Here is a 9,276-nt window from a genome sequence, read left to right as displayed (position 1 = left end):
GAACAGTTGTTACAATGTGAGTCTCTTTATTGTGAAGTAACTAACAGTCTCTTTTTACTGCCACTCCTAACAATCCCTCTAGAAATATATAGCAATAGTAGATCTAATCAAAGACTGGGTATCTATCTGACTCCTCATATTTCTCTGATTTGATCTCTGCTGTGCTCTAATCAAAGACAGGGTAGATACAGTATCTGACTTAACTTATTGTTCTGACTCCCCTCATTGGTCTCTGCTCTTCTCCCAGATTCCTGTCAGCTCACACTGGACCCAAACACAGCAAACACATGCCTCTCTCTGTCTAAAGGGAACAGAAAGGTGACCTATACACGCCAAGTCCAACCATATCCTGACCATCCAGACAGATTCACCAACCAGTACCAGGTTCTGTGTAGAGAGGGTCTGTCTGGACGCTGTTACTGGGAGGTGGAGAGGACTGGTGGTGTTGATACAGCAGTCTCATATAAAGACATCAGCAGAACAGGGTCAGGTAATGGATTTGGACACAATAACAAGTCCTGGAGTTTACAGTACTATAGAGGTGATTATTATTTCAGACACAATAATGTTGGGACTAAAGTATCAGGCCCTCAGTCCTCCAGAGTAGGAGTGTACCTGGATCACAGGGCAGGTACTCTGTCCTTCTACAGGGTCTCTGACACAATGACCCTCCTCCACAGAGTCCAGACCACATTCACTCAGCCCCTCTATCCTGGGTTTAATATCTATTATAGTACTGCTGAGCTGGTTAAACTGTAGTAGGGTCCACATAGATACTAGTCATGCTGGTGTAGTCTATAGCTGAGCTGGTTAAACTGTAGTAGGGTCCACATAGATACTAGTCATGCTGGTGTAGTCTATAGCTGAGCTGGTTAAACTGTAGTAGGGTCCACATAGATACTAGTCATGCTGGTGTAGTCTATAGCTGAGCTGGTTAAACTGTAGTAGGGTCCACATAGATACTAGTCATGCTGGTGTAGTCTATAGCTGAGCTGGTTAAACTGTAGTAGGGTCCACATAGATACTAGTCATGCTGGTGTAGTCTATAGCTGAGCTGGTTAAACTGTAGTAGGGTCCACATAGATACTAGTCATGCTGGTGTAGTCTATAGCTGAGCTGGTTAAACTGTAGTAGGGTCCACATAGATACTAGTCATGCTGGTGTAGTCTATAGCTGAGCTGGTTAAACTGTAGTAGGGTCCACATAGATACTAGTCATGCTAAATGTGTCATCTTTCATCCTCCCATACTGCTCAGTCCAGCAACATTAAACCTGTCCAGCTGGTGGTGCTATTGACCAAACAATAAAACCAGCAGATATCTGGACTTGCCACTCAGTATATCAGTAATGTTCAGAATAGTACTTTAATATCATTGGAGATTGATGGTCTTTTTAATCCACTATCCAGAGTCAGGAACAGATGAAGTTAGGTCTGCTACTGTTCAGTGATTAAATATGATTTATGGTGATGGGAAATAAAAAATCCAACACTAAACTTCATCTAGTAATAGTTTTCCTTTGTTATTTATTCCAAGGTGAGTCTTTAACTTGTAAATGGATTGTGTGGAGGTGAGCTAGTGGTGTGGCTGATAGAATAGAATGAAAAGGGAGGAAGAGGAAGAGGGGAGGAGTGAAGGGCTGTTCAAGAAACCAGATGAGGAAGAGAAAGATATTCAGGGGAATTACTGTCTCTGTTCCAAATGGTTCCCTATTCCCTCCGTAGTGCACTACGGTGCTTCTGACCAGGTCTAAAGTAGTGTTCTACGTAGGGAATAGGGTGTAGATTTATTAGAATATCATGCTTTAGTGTTTGTCACAAAACAATATTAGATCTCCACCCACCCACACATTGTTATGTTGTCAGGTTGTTCCTCTGTGTTCCTGATTGAAAATCCATTAATGGGATGACAGGTAGCCTAGTGGTTAGAGCGTTGGGCCAGTAACCAGCAGGTAGCCTAGTGGTTAGAGCGTTGGTTCAGTAACCAGCAGGTAGCCTAGTGGTTAGAGCATTGGGCCAGTAACCAGCAGGTAGCCTAGTGGTTAGAGCGTTGGGCCAGTGACCAGCAGGTAGCCTAGTGGTTAGAGCGTTGGGCCAGTAACCAGCAGGTGGCCTAGTGGTTAGAGCGTTGGGCCAGTAACCAGCAGGTAGCCTAGTGGTTAGAGCGTTGGACCAGTAACCAGCAGGTAGCCTAGTGGTTAGAGCGTTGGTTCAGTAACCAGCAGGTAGCCTAGTGGTTAGAGCGTTGGGCCAGTAACCAGCAGGTAGCCTAGTGGTTAGAGCGTTGGGCCAGTAACCAGCAGGTAGCCTAGTGGTTAGAGCGTTGGGCCAGTAACCAGCAGGTAGCCTAGTGGTTAGAGCGTTGGGCCAGTAACCAGCAGGTAGCCTAGTGGTTAGAGCGTTGGGCCAGTAACCAGCAGGTAGCCTAGTGGTTAGAGCGTTGGGCCAGTAACCAGCAGGTAGCCTAGTGGTTAGAGCGTTGGGCCAGTAACCAGCAGGTAGCCTAGTGGTTAGAGCGTTGGTTCAGTAACCAGCAGGTAGCCTAGTGGTTAGAGCGTTGGTTCAGTAACCAGCAGGTAGCCTAGTGGTTAGAGCGTTGGGCCAGTAATCAGCAGGTAGCCTAGTGGTTAGAGCGTTGGGCCAGTAACCAGCAGGTAGCCTAGTGGTTAGAGCGTTGGGCCAGTAACCAGCAGGTAGCCTAGTGGTTAGAGCGTTGGTTCAGTAACCAGCAGGTAGCCTAGTGGTTAGAGCGTTGGGCCAGTAACCAGCAGGTAGCCTAGTGGTTAGAGCGTTGGGCCAGTAACCAGCAGGTAGCCTAGTGGTTAGAGCGTTGGGCCAGTAACCAGCAGGTAGCCTAGTGGTTAGAGCGTTGGGCCAGTAACCAGCAGGTAGCCTAGTGGTTAGAGCGTTGGGCCAGTAACCAGCAGGTAGCCTAGTGGTTAGAGCGTTGGGCCAGTAACCAGCAGGTAGCCTAGTGGTTAGAGCGTTGGGCCAGTAACCAGCAGGTAGCCTAGTGGTTAGAGCGTTGGTTCAGTAACCAGCAGGTAGCCTAGTGGTTAGAGCGTTGGTTCAGTAACCAGCAGGTAGCCTAGTGGTTAGAGCGTTGGGCCAGTAATCAGCAGGTAGCCTAGTGGTTAGAGCGTTGGGCCAGTAACCAGCAGGTAGCCTAGTGGTTAGAGCGTTGGGCCAGTAACCAGCAGGTAGCCTAGTGGTTAGAGCGTTGGTTCAGTAACCAGCAGGTAGCCTAGTGGTTAGAGCGTTGGTTCAGTAACCAGCAGGTAGCCTAGTGGTTAGAGCGTTGGGCCAGTAATCAGCAGGTAGCCTAGTGGTTAGAGCGTTGGGCCAGTAACCAGCAGGTAGCCTAGTGGTTAGAGCGTTGGGCCAGTAACCAGCAGGTAGCCTAGTGGTTAGAGCGTTGGGCCAGTAACCAGCAGGTAGCCTAGTGGTTAGAGCGTTGGGCCAGTAATCAGCAGGTAGCCTAGTGGTTAGAGCGTTGGTTCAGTAACCAGCAGGTAGCCTAGTGGTTAGAGCGTTGGTTCAGTAACCAGCAGGTAGCCTAGTGGTTAGAGCGTTGGGCCAGTAATCAGCAGGTAGCCTAGTGGTTAGAGCGTTGGGCCAGTAACCAGCAGGTAGCCTAGTGGTTAGAGCGTTGGGCCAGTAACCAGCAGGTAGCCTAGTGGTTAGAGCGTTGGTTCAGTAACCAGCAGGTAGCCTAGTGGTTAGAGCGTTGGTTCAGTAACCAGCAGGTAGCCTAGTGGTTAGAGCGTTGGGCCAGTAATCAGCAGGTAGCCTAGTGGTTAGAGCGTTGGGCCAGTAACCAGCAGGTAGCCTAGCTCTCACACACACACACTGGACAAACACACACACACACACACACTGGACAAACACACACACACACACACACACACACACACACACTGGACACCACACACACACACACACACACACACTGGACTCACACACACTGGACACACACACACACACACACACACACACACTGGACACACACACACACACACACACACACACACAAACAGGACACATACACACACAGGACACACACACACACATGCGCATCTTCCTATAATTGTGAGGACCTTGACCCATGACCTCTTACAATAACACCGTTAGTCTTTCCACAAGACTCCCATGACGTTATAGTGTGACGTTATGAGTCGACGTTAAAGTAACATTCTCACAACATACTGCACTTGTTTTATCCTGTTTTAGATGTATCCTCTGTTTAAACATTTAAACTCTTACAATAACACTGTTAAAATACCAATGTGATCATTTCTTGTCTTTTATGTTGGAAAAACAAATTGTACAATTATATGTAGACATACGCTCCATAGTTGTACAAGTATACATGGATATATTGTACTTTTCATAATAAAACATACTTGAAACAAGAAAAAGCATGTTAATAGTGGAAAACAATTTTGTTATTGATTTTTACATTGCTTCTCCCTGTCTCATGTTGACGTTTGTCATGAATCTTGACCTGGAGGCAGAACTGTGCGATTTCCTCTAGATATGTCAGCTGCAATGTCAGAATTGGCTGTGGAAAATGTTGTTTTATGGTCTTAATTTAAGGGAGGGATTAGCAGTGTGGTTAGGGTTGAGGTTAGGATTAAAATCGGATTGTATTACTTTGTGCCTGTGCCAGCTAGTAACCACTTTGCTGAACTGCCTCCAGGGCAAGATTCATGACAATAAATGCCAACCTGCCTCCAGGGCAAGATTCATGACAATAAATGCCAACCTGCCTCCAGGGCAAGATTCATGACAATAAATGCCAACCTGCCTCCAGGGCAAGATTCATGACAATAAATGCCAACCTACCTCCAGGGCAAGTCTTACCTGTGGCTCCGTTTGTAGAGCATGGTGTGTGCAACGCCAGGGTTGTGGGTTCGATTCCCACGGGGGGCCAGAACAATTTATTTTTTTTTTAAATGTATGAAATGTATACATTCACGACTGTAAGTCGCTCTGGATAAGAGCGTCTGCTAAATGACTAAAATGTAAATGTAAAATGTAATTCATGACAATAAATGCCAACCTGCCTCCCAGTCGTCCCCTCCTTATCTTTACAAGGCTGCAGAACATGAAAGCTAGTGATGTGGGGGTTCTCTCATAACCCTCAGTCCCCAGGTGGGTAGATGGCAGGTTGAATAAAGAGAAGCTAGTGATGTGGGGGTTCTCTCATAACCCTCAGTCCCCAGGTGGGTAGATGGCAGGTTGAATAAAGAGAAGCTAGTGATGTGGGGGGGTTCTCTCATAACCCTCAGTCCCCAGGTGGGTAGATGGCAGGTTGAATAAAGAGAAGCTAGTGATGTGGGGGTTCTCTCATAACCCTCAGTCCCCAGGTGGGTAGATGGCAGGTTGAATAAAGAGAAGCTAGTGATGTGGGGGTTCTCTCATAACCCTCAGTCCCCAGGTGGGTAGATGGCAGGTTGAATAAAGAGAAGCTAGTGATGTGGGGGTTCTCTCATAACCCTCGGTCCCCAGGTGGGTAGATGGCAGGTTGAATAAAGAGAAGCTATGATGTGGGGGTTCTCTCATAACCCTCAGTCCCCAGGTGGGTAGATGGCAGGTTGTATAAAGAGAAGCTAGTGATGTGGGGGTTCTCTCATAACCCTCAGTCCCCAGGTGGGTAGATGGCAGGTTGAATAAAGAGAAGCTAGTGATGAGGGGGGTTCTCTCATAACCCTCAGTCCCCAGGTGGGTAGATGGCAGGTTGAATAAAGAGAAGCTAGTGTGTGGGGGTTCTCTCATAACCCTCAGTCCCCAGGTGGGTAGATGGCAGGTTGAATAAAGAGAAGCTAGTGATGTGGGGGTTCTCTCATAACCCTCAGTCCCCAGGTGGGTAGATGGCAGGTTGAATAAAGAGAAGCTAGTGATGTGGGGGTTCTCTCATAACCCTCAGTCCCCAGGTGGGTAGATGGCAGGTTGAATAAAGAGAAGCTAGTGATGTGGGGGTTCTCTCATAACCCTCAGTCCCCAGGTGGGTAGATGGCAGGTTGAATAAAGATAAGCTATGATGTGGGAGTTCTCTCATAACCCCCCTCTCCATGTAATCTGATTCATTATGATCTAGGATCAGGTCCCTCCTCTCCATGTAATCTGATTCATTATGATATAGGATCAGGTCCCCCCTCTCCATGTAATCTGATTCATTATGATCTACGATCAGGTCCCTCCTCTCCATGTAATCTGATTCATTATGATCTAGGATCAGGTCCCCTCCTCTCCATGTAATCTGATTCATTATGATCTAGGATCAGGTCCCCCTCTCCATGTAATCTGATTCATTATGATCTAGGATCAGGTCCCTCCTCTCCATGTAATCTGATTCATTATGATCTAGGATCAGGTCCCCCTCTCCATGTAATCTGATTCATTATGATCTAGGATCAGGTCCCCCCTCTCCATGTAATCTGATTCATTATGATCTACGATCAGGTCCCTCCTCTCCATGTAATCTGATTCATTATGATCTAGGATCAGGTCCCCTCCTCTCCATGTAATCTGATTCATTATGATCTAGGATCAGGTCCCCCTCTCCATGTAATCTGATTCATTATGATCTAGGATCAGGTCCCTCCTCTCCATGTAATCTGATTCATTATGATATAGGATCAGGTCCCCCCTCTCCGTGTAATCTGATTCATTATAATCTAGGATCAGGTTCCCCCTCTCCATGTAATCTGATTCATTATGATCTAGGATCAGGTCCCCCCTCTCCATGTAATCTGATTCATTATGATCTAGGATCAGGTCCTCCTTTCCATGTAATCTGATTCATTATGATCTAGGATCAGGTCCCCCCCTCTCCATGTAATCTGATTCATTATGATCTAGGATCAGGTCCCCCTCTCCATGTAATCTGATTCATTATGATCTAGGATCAGGTCCTCCTCTCCATGTAATCTGATTCATTATGATCTAGGATCAGGTCCCCCCTCTCCATGTAATCTGATTCATTATGATCTAGGATCAGGTCCCCCCCTCTCCATGTAATCTGATTCATTATGATCTAGGATCAGGTTCCCCCTCTCCATGTAATCTGATTCATTATGATCTAGGATCAGGTCCCCCACTCCATGTAATCTAATACATTATGATCTAAAATACTTAACTGATCCTAGATCAGCTGTCCTACTCTTTATGAATACTGTCACAGAATCAATTAGTATCATTCATTGAACTGCTTTGCCATGAACAGATCTGTGAGGTCTTAACTTAAAGGTTCTATATTGACCTTATGGTCATTTTAATGGGGTTGAACATCCATCCCATCAGATTGTGTAAAGGATTTTATGAGTTCAGAAAAACAGTGACTTGGAAGCATCTCTCTGACCTCACCCTGCTGAAACACACTCAAGTAAAGACCACATAGCTACAGTTATATGCTTTTCTGTTTTTATACACTTTTACAGCCAATGTATGGACAGGTATCCATATGAATCAGTACAATATACAAACTAGTAAGCCACCTCCCAATAAGGGGTCAGCAATATCAAGCATACAGCACTAAACAGACAGACATCTCAGGCAACAAAATCTCACACTCAATACCTGCAAATATTTACAAAAAGTATTGTAGCAGATTTTATTTTGACTTCATGAGAAAAGACCCACATTTTTGGGTGAAATTAACAGAAGCCTTTGCAACAACAATCTAAAATAAGTTTTGCTAGCGTTATGAATATACAGTGTCTTTATTAATATATATGTTTTAATTGTAGTTGTATGCCTATATGTACAGTTTTTTTAACACTTGTTAACAACCACACACTTTTAATGGGGGTGGCAGGTAGCCTAGTTGTTAGAGTATTGGGCTAGTAACTGAAATGTTGCTGCATCGAATCTCCAAGCTGACAAGGTAAAATTCGGTTGTTCTGCCCCTGAACAAGGCAGGTTACCCACTGTTCCCCGGTAGGCCATCACAGGGGCGGAAATGCCAGGGGGGACGGGGGGACACAACCCCCCATCCTGGGAAAAATATGATTTGTCCCCCCAATATATCACTGAAACATAACTATGTAATTTAAATAATATTAATAATATGCAATGAAAGCAATTGTGCTGATTATAGACACTTAATAGCTTGTTCTTAAGTTTCAAAAGATTGCGACCCCCCACCCTTTGCCTCACAATGGTTTGATCCACTGCCAGTTCCTTAGCTTGCGAGGTAACGTAGAGGTCGTATCTACTGTCTGAAAGGCACTCAATACACGTAACTGACGTGAGGTTAATCCAGTCAATCGCGCACACACACTAGCTGAATATGCAGAGCTAGCGCAAATATTAACTATTAAGCTAGCTAGTACCTATTCCATGTATGTGGCGTCGTCAAAGATGGAATCTTTGCTATCGTCAATTTATTCCAAGATCAGCATGCATGTAAGTTAGTGCTTCAAAGTCCCTGTGATAAGGTTAGCGATAAACTGAACAGAACTTCACTCTCTTCTACCATTGTTTTAAATATATTTAATGGTCTCGTTGCAAAAGCTAAATTGTCGCAAGGGAACTTTTATTAATATATTTTATTTCACCTTTATTTAACCTGGGTAGCAAAGATTATAGCAAACACCACTGAATTGGTGCTCGCTAGCTTTGCAAATTCAGCTATTGTTAGAAGCCAGCCAATATGAAACAAACGATTAAAATTACAAAAGGTTGCAGCATATGTTGTGTAAATGGTGAACTCATACAGCTGTCAACTCTTGTCACTGCAATCCGTTTCACATTTGCTAGCTACCTTTTAGATCGAAGCCCATATAGAATGATAGAAGATAAGATGATAGAAGCCCATCTCCTACTGTAAATAACCTACATACTGTGTGTGTGTAGCCAACCAGGTAGAAAAATGGCAGAAAAATGGCAGAAAAAAGACGGACATCAGAGTATTTTTCAGTACACCAAAACGCAAAGTAAGAACCCTCGTAGCCTAATATCTCAAAGACTAGTTGATAAAATGTTCATAAGAAAGAAATGAAATTCTAATGGAAATGTTTCACAATGATGTCATTAGGCAGAGCAGGCAACAGATGGCACACAGACAGCAGAGTTGGGGACAGATATGCAGGGACAGACTGGCAGAGACAGGGAGTCTCAGGTAAGTTTGTTGAGTCTTTGTTTGGCAACATTATGAAAGGTTCTCAATTTTTTTTACTTGTAAAATAGGAACATAATTGGAAAATGCCATGGATACCCCCACTCTCAACTTAAACTGGTGACTGAACTAAGATGTGTTAAAGGCAATGGTATTG

Source organism: Salmo salar, unplaced genomic scaffold, assembly GCF_905237065.1.
Source record: "Salmo salar unplaced genomic scaffold, Ssal_v3.1, whole genome shotgun sequence".
Classification (NCBI taxonomy): Eukaryota; Metazoa; Chordata; class Actinopteri; order Salmoniformes; family Salmonidae; genus Salmo; species Salmo salar.
This window is presented reverse-complemented; position numbering follows the sequence as displayed.